The following is a 426-nucleotide window of genomic DNA, read 5'->3' as shown; positions in this document are numbered from 1 at the left end:
AAAATACATTTGCATTATCTGGCTTTTTTCCCCGTGAAATATACCCACAATACCTACATTATTATGATTTTCAACTAAACTACATAATATTGGCCACAACTGCTGGTTTAAACTTTTAAAAAGTGGTAAACCATGAATATTTATATAAACTTCTATTTGTTGTAAATTTCTTAACGTTACGACTGAAGAAAGTTTTTGAACGCAATTATTTAAACCGAAATGATAATAATGTCCTGGTTCAACAATTTTCAATGTTTTCTTTCCAGGAGTTTTCATTAATACGCGAGCATTCGAAGGTGAAATCAGTATGAATTGGCTTTAAAATAGCTAATAATTCATTAAGTGTGACATGAGTAATTTTATTTTTCCAAGACCAAGTAGCAAGTTGTAATTCTAACAAACATTTATTAACTGTATTAAAATTTT

The sequence above is a fragment of the Odontomachus brunneus genome, unplaced genomic scaffold, assembly GCF_010583005.1.
Source record: "Odontomachus brunneus isolate Ranch 3 - 2012 unplaced genomic scaffold, Obru_v1 Obru_scaffold_507, whole genome shotgun sequence".
NCBI classification, from domain to species: domain Eukaryota; kingdom Metazoa; phylum Arthropoda; class Insecta; order Hymenoptera; family Formicidae; genus Odontomachus; species Odontomachus brunneus.
This window is presented reverse-complemented; position numbering follows the sequence as displayed.